Genomic DNA, 20,796 nt, shown 5'->3' with positions numbered 1-20,796 from the left:
AAGTCACGGAGTCCCAGAATGGACTGGGTTGGAAAAGACCTCAGAGATCATCCAGTCCAACCCTTGGTCCAACTCCAGCCCATTGACCAGATCATGGCACTAAGTGCCACGGCCAATCTCAGTTTAAAACCCTCCAGGGCCGGTGAGTCCAGCACCTCCCTGGGCAGCCATTCCAATGCTGACCACTCTCTCTGCACAGAATTGCTTTCTCATCTCCAGCCTCAATTTCCCCTGGCAGAGTTGAAGCCCATGCCCCCGTGTCCTATTGCTGACTGCCTGGGAGAAGAGCCCAATCCCCACCAGTCCGGATATAGATTGTGGATGGTGAAGAAGAGCAGTGGAATCATCCCAAAGGCAGCAGTGTTGCTTTGGAGCTAAAACCGGACCTTTGGTTTTTTCCTTAGTCTGCTAAAGCTGTGATTCTTCCTGCACCGATGATGTCCTTGGAACAACGTAAGTCAGTGCAGATGCAGATTGCTTGCATGTATAAGCATAACAGTTTTGGGTAGGCATAGTTTTTAAAGGGTTAATGCCATCAGATGTCTCTACACTGTTCCCTACTAATAGGTATTTAATCACGTTTTGCGGCTACTTTTAGGAGACAAGAGGAGGCTGCTGTGCCTCCTTTGCTGCAGGTGAGTGGGGCCCAGGCAGGTGCGGTGCAGGTGTGAGCAGTTGCAGGGCTCTGCCGATGGAGAGCAGCATCCCCATTGCTCAGCAGCCCCGCGGAACCGCAGCGTCGAGCGCGGGCTCCTGCCAATATTTACATTTGCTATAACTTTGTTCTCGCTTTACTTCTTTGTGATCTCGGGTGTCGCGGAGCTGTGAGGAATTGTTAAAGGACTTTGAAAGAACACATTCTGGTTTCTTTGTGATGTACAATGAAAGCGGCAGGAGGAAGAAAACCGTTTGTAAATCCAGCGGTGGAAAAAAAATCCTTTAATTAGCAGGCAGCCTAATGAAAGCAGTCCGCTTTGGAAACAAAATACATCTAGAGGTCTGTCTCTGGGTGGGCATGCATATTGTGTTTATAGTCCCTTGAAGGATTTGAAGGTACTTTTGTTGTAAATTATGCCACTGTTCTCCAAAGAGTTTAGATAGTCCTTATTATTCCCAGCAGTGTTGGAGAAAAACTCCAGCCCTTTAAATAAGTTTTGTAGCATATGGAAGAGTTTTGTCACAGCTCCTGCTCAGGAGATGTCCAAGCAAGGAGCTGGGTTGGCCATGGCCATGCTTGGGGACAGGAGGTTAGTCTGGTCTAACCTTCGGTCTAACCTTTGGTCTGACCCAGTGCAGTCATTCCTGTGTTTAGCCAGCTTATCTACTATTTCCTAAGCGTTTTCAGCAGCTGATGTGGGCAGGCTGGGGAGGAGATGGGGTTGTGAACACCCCGGTGACCACGCTTACTCCTTCAGAGCTGGAAAAGACATTGAGGATGTTTAGTTAAAGAATAGCAATTTAATTTGGGCATCATGAATTCCTATTCCTCCCTTCCAAATGGGTTTAGACAGCAGATTTAACTAGGTGATGACACAGGAAAAGGATGAGCAGGCAGGTGTTTAGGTACACAGGCTCCTGGAAATGCAGAAAGATGTTCCTGATATGAGCTCTCAAATCTTCACACAAGTAGAAAAGGTCCAGTTGAAATTTTAGTTGAATGTTGTTGTTTGGGGCGGTTTTGTTTTAACAAGGCGAGCGGAAATCTCCACCTCGTCAGGGTCTCCTCCGGCAGTGGTAGGAGGAGATGGGGACATAAACTTCACCCAGAAATAAAGGCTCCTTCCCCTCCTCTCAGCAGCTCTTGCAGGTCTGCAGTGTCTTCTGCTTTGGAGGATGTTTAGAGGGCCCTGGCAGAGATCACTTCTGGAGTTTATGCCACTTCTCCAATAAGAGGCAGCACTTTTCTGTCCTAATGCTGAAAACAGACCAGGAATGAACCAACACAAGGCAGCCAAAGGCATGAAAATGCTCCCTCTTCTCTAGGAAATGTCCCTGCCCCTCCTCACTGAGGCTGGAGGAACCGTCCCCTCTCGTGGTCTTCATCCCTTCTCCCTCCTACCCGTCCCCTGGATCCCTCATGTGTCGCGGTGGCAATAGAAGCAGATCAAGTGTCCACCTGCAAGGGCTGAGAGTTGGCAAGATGTAAAGAAAAGGAAAAGAGAAAATAAGTTATGATTTTCTGGAAAAAACTGCCACCGCCTGAAGCTGGCAGATTGCTAGGGGGGTTTCATTGGGGCTGACGATGCTGTCGCTGTTTGTCACAACTTGTCTCTCTTAAGCCGCTGGCTGTGGGATGGGATTAGGTGGGAACACCAGCCTGGCAAAGCCTGCTTCTTGTTGGAGCTCCGTACCCGAAAATGAATGCGTGCCTCTGCTGGCTTCCACGGCGATGCCTTGGCAGGGGATTCTGAACAACCTGCCATCGCCTCCCCAGACTTCCTCAGACACTACACTCAACCTACTGCTCTTCATCCGCAAGCATCGCAGCCTTTAAAGGACTTTTCTGTACAGGGTTTTCTTCAGCCGCTGTTTTCAACAAGCAGGAGATGCTGATAGCTTCAAAAATCCTGCTCGGGATATGGCATTAATATTTGATCTTCATTGAAGCCAAGGAGTTGTCTGACTTCTGCAGATGATGCAGAGAATAATAAAGCTTTTGTTTGTTCTTCCCGCAAGAAAGAAAAGAAAGGAAGCTTGGTTTGTGCTGATGTAAAGTGAATGCTAATGAGGTGCTTGTTAGTGGAGAAGCTGCAGCCGAGCTCTCTGCTTATGAAAATTTCCAGCTCTGAATAGAGAAGAAGGTGAGGGAGGAAACGTGAGGGGGAGCGGGGGTGTCCTACCACCAGTTGATTTGTGCGGCTCTGAATTCCTGTGCATGTGCATCTCCAGAACATACCTGGAAAGGGATGGTGCAGCAGGGTCGGGGTGATGCTGCCGTGAGGACGTGTTACCGTACGGAAATCACAGAATCAGTTAGGTTGGAAAAGACCTTTAAGATCATCAAGCCCAACCATAAACCTCGCACCACCAACTTTACCCCTAAACCACATCCCTAAAATGAAGGTATTCAAATAAGTAAATAACCCATTTTCACTGTAAGTGATTTTTGGGGGAGGTGGAGAAGGTTCTCCTAGAGTTTGGTCAGCAAAGGTTCTTCTGGTTATTGTGATGTTTCCATCTTGAAAAACAAAAGAAGCAAAAGTTGATGCACAGTTTTACTCAGCACAGATCCACGGTAAAGGCCGAGGACTTGCGTGTACTCTGAAAATGAAGATTTCTGTCTTCTCACTCAAATTTCAGCCTGACAGTCCGGGTGTACATGTCAACAGATGAGGTTTTCTTTGGCCCATCGCCCTGCGCTTGCCCCAGGTGAGCCCCAACAACGGGACCTCTTGTCCGGCACCACTGCGTTTGGCCACAGTTGGTTCCTGGGAAAAGGGAGCACTGAGTAAGTTCTGAGAACCTTAAATTTTATATTTTTGGTCTATATTCTTCCTGTTGTGCTAATGCTGGAAATGTTTGGGTTTTACTTACTTCCTTGCTATAATAAAAGTTTGGGGTGGGCGAAAAGCAGCTATAAAGACAGGAGTGGGAAGGCTCTTGGCAGGAAGAAAATAAGGAGAAAGTAAATTACTGCCTACTTAGAAAGTAATGAGATGAGCAATTACCGCACCGGTGGAAATGAGGTGATCTCAAATGCAAAAGTCCCTTCTGAGACATCCTCAGCAAATGCACCTTTCAAGGATGGGACCTTCTCCAAAAAGCATTTTAACCAAGTATTTTTTATGGGAACAGTTTTATCTTTGGATTGGGAGAAAACCATGCAAAGTCTACTGTTTCCGAGCAGAAACGCTATATTGTTGAACTAATGCTGAGCCAATTTTCTGGAAATCTCAATTATTTTCCCTTTGTAGATTGTAAAGTCAGCCGAGGGTCTGCTCTAATGCCTATAAAAGTCAATGGGAGATTCTGCATTAACTCTCCAGAGAGCTGGATCCGTTTGGTTTTCAGCTGCAAAGCCTTTAAGCTTTGCTTTTCTTTGAGCTATGTGAAAGTAAGATTTACGTATTGGAAAATTGCACCCGTGAGTTACAGAAGGCCGCTGCTAATTTTCCACAAGCATTTTGAGCAGAAATAAGATATGCAAATAAGACCTAAAAATCAAATATAAACGACCGAGTGTATCCTTGGTGTTGTGCTAAAAGCAACGCCAGGTAAGTACTTTGTTTCATTACATCACATAGTTGAGACTGGGAAGTGATTAGGACAAAAAGCTCGTTAGTGTAAGCAGAACGAGTTGCTGCCGCAGCAGCTGTCCCCATGTTATTTGGTGGTTTTTTTGAGTTTTAGGAATGATTTGTCAGATTTTTCTCTCCAGACATAAAGAGGGACATTTCCCTGTATATATTGAGTAATTACAGGACATTTTTACCCTTAATGAAGATTTTCACTTTATTATTCGAAGTTTACATGAGGGCAGAGTTGAGAGGCTTTAACTGGTTGAGGGCTTCACCACGGCTGGAGCAGCACAAGTGTTGCCCTAAGAACGGGGCTTTGGGGGCTTGTTTGGACAGATAGGAAATAAAGATACAGGGATGCTGTAGCTGTCTTTGCAGCAGGAGATCCAAAACCTGCCTCTTTACTCCTGAGTATTTTGGCCAAATAAAGCCAATCTCTATAAATCCTGCTTTAGTGATGGTTGGTTGGCGGTGCTGAAGTGGTTGATAGAATCATAGAATCTTTTTTTTTGGAAGAGACCCACAAGATCATTGAGTCCAACCATAACCCACTGCTGGCACTGCCCCGTGTCCTGAGAACCTCGTGTCCGTCTGTCCAACCCTCCAGGGCTGGTGACTCCAGCACTGCCCTGAGCAGCCTGTTCCAATGCCCCACAGCCCTTTGGGGAAGAAATTGTTCCTAAATCCAACCTCAGCCTCACCTGGTGCAACTTGAGGCCGTTTCCTCGATGCCTGAGGAGCTGAATTTCTCAGATGATGGTGGATCTCTACGATGGTTGATGGTTTGGGCCTGGCCAGCAGAGGGAGGTGCAGGGGATGGGTGTGCATGGACGGGCACGCACACGCTGAACCGCGCTGTAAATCAGGCTCCTAAAGCTGATGTTCCCCTGGGAACAGATGGGCATGGAGGAGCAAGAGCTGCCGGTGCCGGCAGAGCTCCATTGGTGATGAATTTGCTCCATCATCTTCACCATGGTCTGCAATGTGCTGTCGTCTCTTCAGGAGCAGGATTTGCTTCCCTACTCACCGGCTTTCGAGCTCTAATAAAAGCCAGCCTGCGGGTAATCCTGCTCCGATCCGCATCCTCCGAGCTGGCTCCAGTCTGCTGGAAATGTGGGCTTGTTACACCTCGGACGCATAAATAAAACCAGAGCTCTCTGCTCCGGGTATGGTGGCTGCAAGAAAACTCATCGTGTTCCGCTTCATTTCTGCCTGGACTCATCTGCGAGCGTGATCCGGACCGAAGCAGCGGTGTGATGGAAGATGTTCCTCTGCACTCACTGCTGCTCAGCGGCCCTGGCGATGGAGTTATTTTTCAACCTGCGCTTCTCTAGCGTTCGGTGGAAAAAATGTGAGTTAAAATGAAGCCCCAGCCCTCTTCCCACAGTGACAGGAGCCACCAGGCATGTCCTGTTTGCCCATTGCGTTGGCTTGAGCATCCATCTCTTTCCTTCCCGCTCCCACCACCCTTTGCACAACGCACCAAAAGATCGCTGCTGTTAGCATTAATAATTCTATTTTTATTGCAGCTGCTTTATTTTAAATGGCAATTATTGAAAAAATAAACGTTGCCTCCTTAAACTTGAATGGGAGACAAAGGCTGGCAGATGCCTGGGCTGGGCTGGCAGTGCTGGAGACCCTGGGCAGAACACAATTTATCAGTGTTCTGCTATATTGTTTGGTTTTGGTGTGCAGTGCATGGTGAGGGGAGGGAAATGTGTTGCGGGCCCGGTCACTGCTTTACGGGCATATTGTAGGATGCGTGTGGGCGGCGTAATTGCAAAGAGAGTCTTGCTGGTATCTCATAATGAGAAAATATCTTAATTTAGCAGCGAGGGGCCTTACAGATGTAACAGAAGAAGTTCAGACGCCTGACATTTTTTCTATACAGAAAACCGTCTCTTGATAGCGTGTGCTCCTAGTGCGAACAGCCACTTCCATTGTTTGATTTCCATCTCAAAAGAATCTCTACATCAAAGGTCAAAATCATCAATAGTTAACCAAACTAATTAATAGCTCCTAGGATCATCGTTAAACACAATTTCTAACATAATTTGTATTTAATTCCACTCATGGTCCACCAGCTTGATAAACTTTTTTACAAGTTCTGTGTTCTAGAAGCTTAATTGCACTTTTGTTGTTGTGTTCTGAGTAATTATATAGCAAACCAGGTTTATCTCTTATATATTAAATCTAGCAAGTGCTCTTTTAACAATCAATTGATATTTAATTACAACAGAGAAACTGCCCTATTAAATCTAAATTAAATGCTCATTCAAGACTATTGAAGTGTTACCAGGCCATCAAATAGCAAACGCAACACAATGCAGCATAAACCGTTATGCGGTTGGTTTTAGGGGCCACTTTGTAAACCCGAGTAGAAAAGCTGACCTCAGATAGCATTTTCTTCAATTTTAGGTGAATTCCTTAGCAAAATTACCATTACAAAATCAATTTTGCTTGATGAATGGTAGCATCTTTTACCCTAGTCATGATAGCTTGGAAGGGAAGGATTAATGAGAAGCTCGGAATTATGGAGCACGGGAAGGCAGGAGCCACCTCAACTCTCGGCCTGTTTCCTCCTCCGACAGCTCAAGAGGAGCAGGATTTTGCCTTTGAAGCCCTGATAACGGTGGATAGCAGGTAGATATGGTGACGTGGAGGCCTTTATGTCAAGTTAATGGGCAAACAGAAAGAGAAAGATAAACGTTATAATGAAAATGTCAGAATTTGAATTGCTTAGTGGGACAGAGGCGTCGCAAACACCAAAAAAATATGTCATATTTCATTTTGCATGGACAAGATTCCTATATACTTCTCAATCAGAAAAAAAAAACAAGTCTGGGCTTGACTAATTCCCAATGATGAGCAAGCCTGGAGGAACCATCTCCCATCTGCCAGGTCCACAATCCATTTCTGGTTTCATTGCAGTGGCTGAGCTGCTACAGAAAGACAAAATACACATGGGGCTGAATATGGGTGAAAAAGCCTCAAACTTCTTCAATGTCTGTAATGCGATGGGAAATATCCTTGTTCATTCATCCTTTGCGGGTCCAGAAGCATCCAGAGCATCTGACCAACCAGAGCGATATCACCCACAGACTTGGTCTTAGCAAGATCCCACCTCCTTCTGCTGAGCCCATTCTTCAGCTCCACCTGAATGAGCAGAGCTGCTTTATTTCTAATATTTCTAATATTTCTAATATTTCTAATATTTCTAATATTTCTATTATTTCTAATATTTCTAATATTTCTAATATTGGGGTTTTTCTGCAGTGCATTGTAGAAGGCATTTAAGTGACTAATGTTTCATGCTGAAAGAGGAACCTCCATTACTCAGTGTAAACTGTTACTTCTGATGAGTTACGGGTCATTCATCAGTCGAATCTGTAACGTCCCATACATATTCATGCCTGTACGCTCTTAGAAGAGTGATGTTAATTTTGGTTTCTCTTGACTTGTTTTCCATCTTCATTTACCTGCACGCCCTAAGCTTGTAGTTTAAAAAAAAAAGAAGTCCAAATTTGTGTTTGATAATTTTGATTGGGTCAATTAACAGCAGAGTGACCTGCAAACCATTAGGAACGCACTGATGCCCGTGGAAAGGTGGTGGATGCACCAGCACTCGCCGAGCTCAATGCTTTGGGTTCCACAGAGATCAGCAGGTGAAAACTTCCCATTTAAGGTGTATTTACACTCCAAATACATCTGATTACAGCACAATCTTGTTGTTAGCTGCAGATATAATATCAACATACAAATAGGAAAAGGGAAGAAAGGAAAATTAATAGTTCCTAATTTTTCCCCTTGCATCTGCCGTTCGTTCCGATGTCTTGTCAGTGGCACATTTAGGCTCACAAGCCCACAATTAATTAGCATTTCCTGAAGTGTAAAAGTAAAGGTTCTAAAGCCCCAGATTAAACCCCGTTTTGATCTGGCATGGGGAACACGGCACTGTAGAGGCAGAAGCTCTGGCCGCTCCACTTGGCTTGGCCCCGTACTGCTGTAAGTTTAGACCTTGAGGTGCTAAACTATTTTCCTTTTAATTATCAGGTTTTGTCTATTTTCTTTTTTTCAATGAAAGAACAAAATTGATTCTTTCTTTTGCAATGTGAGACAAAAAAATATCCTTTAACACACCAGTGTAAGGACGGGGGAAACTCTTTGAGCAGAATAAGAAAGCCTGCTCCTTGCAAGAACGTCCAGGGAGTGTTTGTACTGCTAGTTCAGGAGCCAGACCTTTCACAGAAATATATCCCTTAAGCAATGAGAATGTATTCCCACATTTAGAAGTCAGGAATAAATGGATTTAGCTTGTGATTCCCTTTTTTTTAATCAGCTTAGCGTCACGCTCCCAGCTCTTGCTGAGTACCAGGAGACGGTGATCCATCTGTCAATATTGACAGACGTTAGAGGCCAGCGGTGTGCCAAGGCCGGCCGGAGCGCCGTCGCGGGGTAATTAGCAAATGGAGCGATGCAAAGTGCCAGGTTTCCAAGTGCGCAATCCAACCAAAAGCTCTGGGCAGCGAAGCCGCTTGGAGTCGGCACTGCGGAGCTCACGGGGCTCTTGTTCCTCCATTCGCACCCCAATTTTCACCCAGCGGATTCAAAGGACGTGCGGCCGCGTTTCCACCTCTCAACCAGGACTTTGTGCGCTCTGGGTGAGGAGTTCAGGAAACCCAAGTCACCTTTGGGTTTGGACAATAACACGTGGTAGGGTTTTTTTGCCTTTTTTTCCTGAGGAATAATATTTTTCCTTAGAAATAATTATTCCTAAGCTTCCACCAGCTGCCTACCTTCCATATTCATTGCAGGCTGGCTTATCTTTTTCACCATGCATAAGTGAGCACTGAAAATTATTCACACCGTTACAATAACTGTCTACTTTTCAACCATAGTAGTACCAGCATAACCCTGAAGATGCTAAGTTATTATTTCCCAATTGAGGTTTCTGAACTCCTGAATGATTTTGCTTTACAAATCGTGGCTCAAAGGAAAGTCTCAACGGTTTGGAGAATGGATGGGTCTTGTGGCCCTGTTTGATTTACCTCATCTTCTGCTAAAGAGCCTGCTCTCATCTTTTAATTATTCCCAAAACTGCTTTTTGCTGGAACAACCTCTAAATGAATGCAGGGCTCTCTGGGCTGGGTCTGGTACGGATACCTCTGGCCATAAAGAGTGGGGTTTGTACCTTCCCATAGTGTGTGTGCTTGATTTACAGGAGAACAACTTTGGGAACAGTTTAGTTATTCCACCAGTGCTTGTATTAAGTGATAAAACAGTCTTTCTGCCCTAAAATATATATGTGAATGCATACTTCAAGAGCAGTACTTGGCCAGTTTTTTCGTTCATGTAGTCTAAGCGTGACGCAGTTGATCTGAGAATGTTTCTGGATGGAAGAGGTTGTGCTCCTTTGGCCATCCTTCCCATGACCTGTCCAAGCATCTCCCAAGAGATGGTCCATACCATGACAGACACTATGCAAGGTCAGGCATGTTCTCCACCCATTGATTCGGAGGTAGGGAACTGCCCACATTCTGCAAAATGAATTTCTACCTGCGACTGCTCCTAGAAATCACCTGCCCTTCCAGGGCAATCGATGTTGCCTGGGTAGGATTTCAAGTGTTTTGCAACAGTTCACTTTGAAGGATGGAGGTTTCTGTGCTGATCTATGTGCTTTTAATGCAAAATAGGAAAATGGAACTTCTCATTCCATAAGTTTTAAACACCCTGGAGTTTATTTAATGAAAACTTGTGTATGTCCATGTGACTGTATGGAGTCAAGCAACCGAAAAAACCCTTGAGATAAATAATAGTGTCATCAGTCTTGTGTTTAATGGCTTCTGAAGAAGGGAAGATAATTGACTATAGGTTCTATCATGACGAACATGTATTTTTATATATAAATATTAATCATTTATGTGATGCATAATCAAGCATTTGCTTGTCTCCAGGTTGCTGAGTGGTCACAGGGCCCATGGGCATCCAGGACCCACCACCGTCCTTGGCAGCTCCATTTCCAGCAGCGCGGGCAGAACTTGGCCATGAATGAAGGAGCAACTGGAGCTGGGGGTGATCAGGGGCCTCCCCAAACACATCCCACTGTGTCCTGCTGCTCACGGTCAGTGTATCTCCACCCACTTTAAAAGTTCACACTTCCGTTGAGCATGTTTTCTTCCGAGCCTGTGTATTACATTATTTTTTCTTAATTGAAATCACATGGGTTTTAATGTCTTTCTGTAATATTTCCCTGTCCACAGCAGATAAAAATCTCACCCTATTAGATATTGCCACCAACCCAACGCATTAATATTCATCATTAGTTTTTGTATGCTGCCTTTCAATTAATTTCCAGCCCACATGAAAGTTCTATTTAAGCGTATTTAATTAGTTTTCAAGGTAGAATTTCTCTGAGACAGTAACTGCCACTTCACTCCAGATATAATACAGATGCCTTGAATCTGCTTTGATAAGTCTATTGAAAAAAACAATCAGGTTTGGCTAGCGAGTTATGGTTTTGATATATTCTGCTGTCAGTGCTTTTCTGAACTGCTTAAGAGTGGAAAGATCTCAATCATTCCTGCCTTTAGAAATGTGGTTTTGTGGAAAAAAGTCTTGATGGTGTATCAGTCTCCTTGTGCCATCATCCATGGGAGCCAGAGCCATGTATTTGCCATAAGCCCTCTTCTTAGGTGCCAATGTGGGCTTCAAAAGAGAGTAGGGAGTGAACAGTGAGTATTTTTGGTGAAGATACACAGTGTGATGTACCTCATTATAGGATGCAGCTGATGGAACACGAGTGGTTGGGCTGCATATCCATCCTGTCTCTTCACTTTGAGCTTCAGTAGCCACATTTACGGTCTCTCCCTTGCTGGCCATGCTGCATTTGAACCCTTCACCTCAATCATCAGAGGATATATCAGTGCGCGACCACCACAGGGCCCTTCGTTCTGTCATTTCTCAGACAAAAAATAACTGGCGTTCAATGTCACTCCAGCTGGCTTTTAGAAAGATTTATGGGTTTTGTTGTTGAGCGGGATATTATAAATAATGACTTTAAGTAAAAAATTATTGGACAGATGCTGCCTTCATGTCAAGTTTGATTGAGTAAATGCCAATGAAAAGTAGTTCTTCATAACATATTCATCTTCTGACATAGAGGATATTGTTGTATCCTTGACAACAAAGCTTAAAAGAACAACAAAACAAATGTACTCGTTATGTTGGCTGAAAATTAAGTGGACCAAAGCTGGATTGATCACCTCCTCATCGCACGGTTCAGCAGCTGATGGTGTCCTCTGCTCACCTTTCCCTTCAGCGTTCTCGTTATTGTATTTCAGAAATAACAACCAGAGCAACGAGATGGCCGGGATCAGGAGAAAGAAAACATACCAAGAATGTAAGAAAAGAACACGATACAGGTATCAGCCTGGTGAGTTTGTCTGTAAAATGAGCCTTCGGAAGCAGCGAGCGCAGCATCTGCATTGGCAGCTGTAGCGGCTGGTGACGGACATCCGTGTGATGGGCACATCAGCACAGAGTTCTTGTCTTGGTTCTGTTTTATATATACAGATAATCTGTAATACGTATATGCATGTGTATATATACATGTATAAATATGTGTTTATGTGCGTGTGTTTTATATAGACACATAATCGACTTCTAAAACATAAGTTGTTAAGGAGCAGGCAGATTGTTCAGTCTCTAAGCTGGAAGGGCTGTACTAATACTCGGATTTGGAAGCAGGGGGGATTTGTCAGTAATTAGTGATATGCCATTTCCATGAACTATGGCTGTTTCAGACAAACATAACGAAGACAGAGGAAATCCAGTAAACCCCTTTAAAAACCCATATTTTTCGTAGCTGCCAGATGTTGGCAGTATGAGATTTACTGCCACTAAATGCTTTAGGGGGAAAAGTAATGAGTTCTCAGCAAGGTCAGAATCGTTATCAACCTCCATGGCTGTGGATTGTGTTTAAAGTACCGTTTGTATCAACAAAAATCTGTTCATTACGTGGCAGATCATGTCAGGTCATCCAGGCAGGGTTAGCGTTGGTGACTAAACTTCCTACAATTCAATTTTAGGGGTCAGTAGGAAATCAGAGAGAGAGGAAAGACCATTTTGAAACATGCAGAGTGTCCACATTTGGGGAATGACTTGTTCTCCACAAGGGTGGGCTGGTTTGGGAGCTGCCGTGTCACCCTCCAGGCTGGTTCTTACTCAGAGTCTTCTTGATAGCAAAGAGCATTAAAGGAGGTCTTAAATTATTTACTGTTGACTAGATGCTGCAGATCAGAAACCCTCTGTGTTACTCTGCATTTCTGAGAGGTGCTTGCCAAGGCTTCTCCTGGGCTTTGATGGAGCCGCACACTCCTCAGGGAGACGCGAATGTCTCTTTGATGCTTTGCTCGCTGGCGGAATTTGTGATTCAGCTGTAGATTCTTTGTGCTACACGTTGGGAAAAGGGACAGAGCTCTTCCGAGCTGAAGGCTGTACGTTGAGTGGGTGCCAAGCAGAAGGGTTTATTTGTGATTTGCTCACTGTTGTTGCCCATATTCCAGGAGATGCTCTGGTGAGGGGCAGCAGCCTGACACACAACGTGTGTTGACAGGAAGCTCAACAGGAGCCAACAGTGTGCCCAGGTAGCCAAGAAGGCCAATGGTATCCTGTCCTGTACCCAAACCAGTGTGGTCAGCAGGACAAGGGCAGTGATCCTTCCCCTGTGCTCTGCACTGGGGAGGCCACACCTGGAGTATTGTGTTCAGTTCTGGGCCCTCAGGTCAGGAAAGAGATTGAAGTGCTGGAGCGGGTCCAGAGAAGAGCAACAAGACCGGGGAAGGGACTTGAACACAAGAGCTATGGGGAGAGGCTGAGGGAGCTGGGCTTGTTCAGTCTGGAGCAGAGGAGGCTTAGAGGTGAGCTCAGCACTCTCTAGAACGACCTGAAGGGCAGTTCTAGCCAGGGGGGATTGGGCTCTTCTCCCAGGCAGTCAGCAATAGGACAAGGAGGCAGGGGCTTCAACTCTGCCAGGGGAAACTGAGGCTGGAGATGAGAAAGCAATTCTGTGCAGAGAGAGTGGTCAGCATTGGAATGGCTGCCCAGGGAGGTGCTGGACTCACCGGCCCTGGAGGGTTTGTAAACTGAGATTGGCCATGGCACTTAGTGCCGTGATCTGGTGAATGGGCTGGAGTTGGACCAAGGGTTGGACTGGATGATCTCTGAGGGCTTTTCCAGCTCAATCCATTCTGGGATTCTGTGATTCTGTGGAGTCCAGGAGGGGACGTGCACGAGCAGCATGGAAGGAAGAACAGAAAGCTGCAGGGACAATCCAGACTTTCAGAAGTGCAGGAATGTCATTCAGAGTGAATGTCACATATTTTATTAGGAATTGGGCAAAAAGAAGTTGTCCTTCCAGCTGAAGCACTGGGGAAGGATTTGCAGCTGTGCAGAGGAGTAGGCAGCTGCTTTGTTCTCTTCAGTTAAGAAAACCGTCACCATGGTGTTTTGGTTTGTGCACAGTTAATGAAAAGTGAGATAAAGGCTAATGAGCCGGTTATAAGCAGGAGCATAAGCTTATCCCCAAAATTTAACTATGAACTTAATCAAGGAGATCTACAGCATCCATTTGAAAAATTATTTACAGTTCCTGTGGTGACTTGCTATTAATGTGGCATAAATCAACAAGAAATTAATTCCACACTCGTGGTTCCAAGACTGTGCAAACTACAAAAAGCAGGCAGTTCACCAGTAGGTGACGGGGATGTTCATGTCGGCAACTGCAAGTTTCCGAACATCCATGGAGCGCAGAAGCCGTTGCCTTGGCCATTGACCTGCATTGGCAGCTCTTCTGGTGGCTGCTGGGATGTCTTGGGGGACCATCCATATGTGTCCTTGTCCTCCTTCCTTCCTGTGCTGTCTTCATCCCCCGTGTCTCCTTTTCAACGCACAGAGACCTAACGCAATCCCTTGCAGCTGATGGACAGACTCCCATTAGCTCCCAGTCTGCTCCGGAGTAGACCCTAAAGGCACAATCTTGCTCTTAATGTCGCTACATGAAAAGGTCATTCTTGTAAGGCTAATAATGTATAAATACCAATCCACTTTGAATCGCAGAGACATTTTCCATTGTTATTCTCAGATGTTTGAAATATGTTCTGTGAAAGTCATGAGAACAAGGGCACAGGAACACAGAAGATCCTCCAGGATCAGCACCTCATTTATGGTAACATCTGCAATGCAAAAACTCCATGAAAATATTAAGTTTTTGAACTTGAGATGTGGCTCATAAAGATTGCAGAATGGCAGAAACAGTAAACTAAATCTATACATTAGTACCGATTTACTTGATCCTCAGATAGCTCCTTTCTGAGCATGGTTTGTGCCAAGTGGCGGCTCCTTTGGTGAGGACGGCATGTGGAGCAAATTCGGCGCCCCAGGACCAGGCGGTTTAAAGAATGCTCAGCTTGGTGATTCGCTGAATTGCTGTTATGATTATTTGGAAAATCTGATAATGACTCAGTTTAAAATGCATCAAACGTTCGTGGAGCTTGCAAACTGATTGTTGCGAAAATAATCATTATGGCGCATTATGCTGAAGTGTTTGTTTTATACTAATTGTTCTGACCTTCTTCATCTGTATTTGATGAGATTTCTATGCATAATTAAAAGGCCCTCCAGGAAAAAAAAAACCCAAGTAGTCAGCAAACTAATCTATAGAACAACGGCAGATCATTCCTATCACCTTCATTCATTTAAAATTCAGTCTTCCTTTAAGATTTTTCCTTCATCAGTGCTTAGTATGAGCTAATTACAGGCCACTTTAGCCTGTTATTAAGATGCACACAGACGTTTTCCCGATTGTGAAGCTTAATTTTAAAGTTTCCTTCTATTTTAAGGCAGCCAGCTGTTTCTTTAGTAAACAGAGCGGTGTGTGGGGCTGGACCTGCTCAGCTCGCAGGGACCCCCGGGTACAAGCAGGGTGTTTCCTCTCTTATTTCTGGCCAGTAGAATGAGCCTAGAGGGAAATATTTCATTTAGTCTGTAATAAAGATGCTCAGTTCCTTCTCATCAAGGCTCACTGGACACCAGTGGGCTACATGGGATGGGGGTGTCCCTTGCATAGAATCACAACATCATTTTGCTCGGGAAAAAGCCTTTAAGATCATGGAGTCCAACCATAATCCACCCCGGGCACTGCCCCATGTCCTGTGAACCTCATCTGTCTGTCCAACTCTCCAGGGATGGTGACTCCAGCACTGCCCTGGGCAGCCTGTTCTAATGCTGAGGGAAAGATGAAATTTGTGGAGATCACAGAATCCCAGAATGTGAGGGGTTGGAAGGGCCCTGGAAAGCTCATCCAGTGCAATCCCCCTGGAGCAGGAACACCCAGCTGAGGTTCCACAGGAAGGGGTCCAGGCGGGTTTGAATGTCTGCAGAGAAGGAGACTCCACAACCTCCCTGGGCAGCCTGGGCCAGGCTCTGACACCCTCACCAGGAACAAGTTTCTTCTCATGTTTCAGTGGAACCTCCTGTGTTTCCGTTTGCACCCATTACCCCTTGTCCTGTCACTGGTTGTCACCCAGAAGAGCCTGGCTCCATCCTCCTGACACTGCCCCTTTCCATATTGATCCCCAGGAATGAGTCCCCCCTCAGTCTCCTCTTCTCCAGCTCCAGAGCCCCAGCTCCCTCAGCCTTTCCTCACACGGGAGATGCTCCACTCCCTCCAGCATCTTGGTGGCTGCGCTGGACTCTCTCCAGCAGTTCCCTGTCCTTCTGGAGCTGAGGGGCCACAACTGGACACAAGATTCCAGGTGTGGTCTCCCCAGGGCAGAGCAGAGGGGCAGGAGAACCTCTCTGACCTACTGACCACCCCCTTCTAACCCACCCCAGGTACCATTGGCTTCCTGGCCACAAGGGCAGAAGAGAGATCAGAGAGGACGAGAGGAAATGTTTCCAGGGGAAAGATAATGGTTATTATTTTATTTAACTTCAGTTCAAAGAATATAGATATTTGAAGTGGTGATTTCACCACCACTAAAGTAGATATTGTTATTTATGATAAAGAGAGGAGTTCAGAGGCTTTTTTTTTCTTTATTGCCTTTGCCAGCTTGAAGGAGGAGCCAACACAAACACGGTGCAGCAGCTCTGAGACTCTGAGAGCTCTGGAGTTTATTGAGAATTTCAGCCTGTTCTTTCTATTAAGCAAACTACCACTGAAGCACTAGTTCCTGTACTTTCAATTAAGCGAACTACCACTGCAGTGAACAGTAATTCAGCTAATGTGAGGTCTTAAAGCATGGCTATTTGTCGGCATCAGATCTACATGAGTAGATGCTTCTAACCTTGAGTAATGTGAGTATTTCAGTTGTGCCATTCTGCCCAGGTGGTTAAAAACCCAACCATTAGTTGCCCCATGTTAATCAACAGGTAATTACTCCAGCTGTTTGGCAGCATCAACAAAAGGGTCCCCTGTAGACAGAAGGTACGTCTTGTTACGGAGGGAAAAAACAGTTAAAAATGGTGTGAATATACTGTGTTGGTTCTTTTCTGTCTCTAACGCCCCGCTATTGTGGTGTCTTTGGGGTGAGCAGTGTTTCATCTTCTCTCTCTAAAATGCCTGTCTTGTAGACACTGAGGAAGGAAAGGTGCAAGAACTCTCTGGTACGCTGCTAATGAGCAGTTAGGGAATAAAAACCAGGCTCAAGGTGAAGATCTAAGTAAGGACTGAATCCTGGTCGGACTTTGAGTTTGCTGAGGAGCTGGTAGAGCTCAGCCCTAAGTAGCTGTACATATATCCCCGAATGAAAGCAAAGTGCTGAGCCCCTGTTTAATTAATAAATGCTGTGCGACACATTTTTGTCTCTGTAACTGGAAATGCACGTAAGCACACACATTTCTAAACGAGACCAGGATATTTTCCAAGGTGTTATATCTGCTCTGTTCACTAAAGACAATTAAAGGAGATAAAGCTTTAAAAGACAGGAACTGAAGCTGAGAGCTGAGTGTTCAGAGTCAAGTGGCCAACAAAGCAGTGGCTGCATAACAAGATTTGCATCTCTTTAGTGTTCTCTCCCACTACAACCTTGACATTTTAAATTGGTCAATAGATGTGAAATCGCATTGATTCATTAATTTTTAAAAGCAAACTTTGAAAAGCAACCAAGGTGCATTTTAAAGAAAGGCGCATAGTTAGAAAGGTTAATTGTTGTTTCGAGTCGCTCGGTAAAATCAATAGGACTTGGAGCTCTACTGCTTCCCGTGCTGGGATTGTGTGCAGAGCTGTAGCTCCCAGCCGGAGCACAGGGCTTTGGGAACAAAGCGGCTGTTTGGGGACCCAGGGCTTGGACTCAGATCAGAATAGCTGCTTCAAACTCCTTGTAAATAATGGAAAATAAGGGAAATGTTATTTTTGAAAGGACGGACTAGGTTACTAGGCGTCTTCGCTTACACGTGTGCATGTGTACCACCCAGGAGCTGTTTTAAAAGCCACTGGCGAAGGGTGCGGAGTCACTCAAGCACCAAGGGGCAGAATTAAGGGGCTTTATCTGCTCCTCTTGCTTTGTGGCACAGCATTTAAGGCCACGGTCCCTTTTTCCTCCACTGAGGACCCTTTGAAGCTCCAGAAGGTCCAGTGCTCACCCATCATCCATGCTCTGGGTGCTGTCTGCTCTTTGCACGGTCCATGGCCTCAACATTCATCTGCTGGGCACAGTTCAAACCAGCTTTAGATGGGAAACAGGTCACAATTTCTTGGAGGCAGAAGGGCTTGAGCACGTGCTACAGGGTTGAAGGGCTTCAGAGATGTGGTTTTGAGTAAAAGATGACAAAACAGATGTTTTTTCTCTCCTTTGCACATGAAAAGTGTGGAGACTCGGAGGGATCAAATGAAAAGCATCCCGTAATTTCAGGCGCTGTGTTTGGGATGCCATGGCCCTGGTTTTGTGGAGTTGGTCGCCCGTGCTCCAAGAACTGGTCCCATGGTCCCATCTCCTCCCTTTCCCAGCCCCAGCTCGTCCTGCTGTGCTCTCAGTGCCACCTCCAGCCGGGCTCGCGGGAGCGCAAATGTGATAACAGCTTTGAGACTGACTTAATAGATTCAAAAGATAAAACACAATTGGGCTTTTGTTAAGAACATGAGTGCGTGGCTCCGGAAAGATGAAACTATCTGAAATTAAAGTCAGCAAGGAGCGACGTGGATGCCGCTGGTGCTTCCAGCTGATCTTGTCACCACCCCTACCACGCAGCCGACCTCGGGTGTCCCGATCCCAGAGCTTGCCATCCGAGTCGTTCCTCTCTGAGCATCCCTTCAGCTGTGCATCGGGTCCCTTCCCACCCCCTCTCCCCACACTGATCTTCTTTACGATACAAAAGCAAAAGCTCAGGCTTGTTGAGCTAATGCAATGGATCAGAATTATTGAACACCCTCATGTTCTTGCTGTTTACCGAGTGCATGTAGCACATGCAGTAACTTTTTACATACATGTACCTTTTCATATGCATGGATGAAAGCTCGTGAATGCCAGACTGAATTCAAGTTGTTGCTAATTGCCATTGAAACCTTACATATGAGTTTTAATTAAATATTGCTGATTAGATCTAGTTCTAGTGTACCCAGCTTTATCCCTTCTTTCTTGGGGTTTATCAGTAATTTGTATTTTAATGGCCCAATACTGTCCTTTTTAACAACTCTATAAGGCTTCTCTTAAATTTTGTCCCTCCCCTTCTGATGGTAAGAAAAATGCAACAGAATTTGCACAATTAAGGCATCACTCTGGGTTTTTACTCCTTGTCCCCTATCTTAGCTTCCCCCAGGCACCCTCTTGGTGAAGGTGGAGCCTCCGGAGTAACAGGAGCTGCCACCTGTATGAGCAAATGGGCTGGTGCAGTGACACAGAGCTGTGGATTCACACTGGTGATGTTTTAACCCAGAGTCTGGTGCTTTGCATGACAGCAAATTTGCTCAACTTCACAGAATCGCAGAATGGACTGGGCTGGAAAAGCCCTCAGAGCTCATCCAGTCCAACCCTTGGTCCAACTCCAGTCCATTGACCAGATCACGGCACTAAGTGCCGTGTCCAATCTCAGTTTACAAACCTCCAGGGCTGGTGAGTCCAGCACCTCCCTGGGCAGGCCATTCCTTCCTTGGCCTTTGCGCATTTTGTGTGTCAGGATTTGTGCGTTGCAGTCTTCCCGCAGGTTCTGCTGACGAAGGAGAGGGCGCAATGAATCGCTGCAGAAGGTTATTCCAGCTTCCCTGCTCTGTGTTGCTGCTCACCGAGATGCAGAGGGAAGTTCCACCCGGGCAAGCTCCCAGATGCAGGGAACACAGACCAGCTTAACAGAAACCAGCTCTGCAGAGCTGCTCTGGAGCAAAGCCATCTGTTGGACTCCATGATCCTCGTGGTCCTTTCCAGCTCAGGATGTTCTATGTAATCGTTGTGGGTGCGGATGTTTCTTAGCCCAGTCTGCTCATGCTCATCGGTCTTGGCCTCCTGCAGAGCTCAGAGATTTCCACTGTGTGAACAGTGGCTGGTGTAGCTAGAAGATGTCTTTTAGAAAGCGTTGGATGCCAAATTAGAGAAGATTTAACTGAAAGGATGAAGAGACATGTAGCCAGAAGGTTTAAAACCCTCAGCAGTCCTCAGATCGAAGGGAAATGCTATGTGTATTTGATTGTGGGTGGCAGAAGTATATGCCATCTGCTGGGATTTTTGAGAGAGGGCTGGTTTTGGTGGTTTGTGTTGTATTTTCCACTGTTGTCTTGTGTCCAGACTCATAGCTCGTGTTAGCATGGCAGGAAGGCAAAGAGAAGTGATGCCCCCACCAGAGCAATTAGATACTGGCAGTTTCAAACCCAGGTCCCACAGGGGTGATGAGAGTGGCTCCCAGATGAAAGGAAATGGCCTGAAGTTGCGCCAGGGGAGGTTGAGGTTGGATCTGGGACCAATTTCTTCCCCAAAGGGCTGTGGGGCATTGGAACAGGCTGCCCAGGGCAGGGCTGGAGTCACCATCCCTGGAGGGCTGGACAGACGGACATGAGGTTCTCAGGACATGGGGCAGGGACAGAGTTATGGTTGGACTCAATGATCTTAAGGGTCTTTTCCAACCAGGATGATTCCACGACTCTATGGTGCTGGCTGATCAGGGCCATTAAGGCATTTTAGTGCTCCCAGGTCCCTGGCAATAATGAAACGTATCATGGATCCAATCTACCATCACCGTGTGATCTGGGCTTCATCCTTTTGTCTTATTCTCCTTTAAAACAGCAGCGGGGGCAGATCCTTCAGTCTCCTTCAGTCGCCTCGGTTCTCTCCTTTGGGTTTGTCATATATTCTTGCCTGGACTAACTTCATGCCTTGGATACTGCGCTGTGCGGTCGCTGCCAGAACAGATCAGCCCTGCTCCTGGTTAAGCTCTCCCTAGGTTGTCTTCCCGCTGGTTTTGTGCCTCTTGTCTCTCTCTCTGGTTCCCCAGCTGCTCTTTACTGGTCCTTCTGGTCCATGCATCTCCAACACACTGTGGTTTGTTTGCTCACCGCTTTAGTTTCTGCTCTTGT

The 20,796-nt window shown here is 45.8% G+C and overlaps 1 long non-coding RNA gene across 1 annotated transcript in view; it reads left to right on the top strand.

Annotated features, from left to right (window-relative positions):
• The first annotated feature begins 7,444 nt into the window (after positions 1 to 7,444).
• The window catches only part of LOC139828156 (uncharacterized), a 32,651-nt gene continuing 19,299 nt past the window's right edge, over positions 7,445 to 20,796 (top strand). The window contains exons 1-2 of the long non-coding RNA XR_011739488.1: positions 7,445 to 10,359; positions 11,579 to 11,670. This is a non-coding gene — a long non-coding RNA (uncharacterized lncRNA). The remainder of the gene's footprint in view (positions 10,360 to 11,578; positions 11,671 to 20,796) is intronic.

This window comes from Patagioenas fasciata, chromosome 5 (assembly GCF_037038585.1).
Source record: "Patagioenas fasciata isolate bPatFas1 chromosome 5, bPatFas1.hap1, whole genome shotgun sequence".
In the NCBI taxonomy this organism is placed as follows: Eukaryota; Metazoa; Chordata; class Aves; order Columbiformes; family Columbidae; genus Patagioenas; species Patagioenas fasciata.
This window is presented reverse-complemented; position numbering and strand designations above follow the sequence as displayed.